The sequence below is a fragment of the Pundamilia nyererei genome, unplaced genomic scaffold, assembly GCF_000239375.1.
Source record: "Pundamilia nyererei isolate P.nyererei 1_Seehausen unplaced genomic scaffold, PunNye1.0 scaffold00117, whole genome shotgun sequence".
Lineage (NCBI taxonomy): Eukaryota > Metazoa > Chordata > Actinopteri > Cichliformes > Cichlidae > Pundamilia > Pundamilia nyererei.
This window is the reverse complement of record NW_005187518.1, coordinates 935,293-935,673: the sequence shown is the minus strand read 5'-3', so window position 1 is coordinate 935,673 and position 381 is coordinate 935,293.

Below are 381 nucleotides of genomic sequence, written 5' to 3'. Positions count from 1 at the left end.
TATGTTTACGAGTTTGTTTCGGTCGTATCATTTTATTTTGTTGTATTCACACGCGACACCTTAAATATTGAAAATATTGTCTGACATTAAACCCGGTCCATGGCGCAAAAAAGGTTGGGGACCACTGATATACATTACACATCAAATTGTTCCTCTTGGCTCTATTGTGGCCATTTTTGGCCGATTGAAACCCATTATAACCACCTTTTTTGATTACTTGTTATTGACAGCCCTAAATCATGCAATTTAGGTAAGATTGCTTTTATTCTAAACTCAACACAGGAGTTTAGAATGAGTTTACAACCTAGAAATGAAGAGTGATTCTGGAAGAGCTGGGGCACATGCCGGTGACCTCAACAACTGCAAGACACCCTTGTCCCC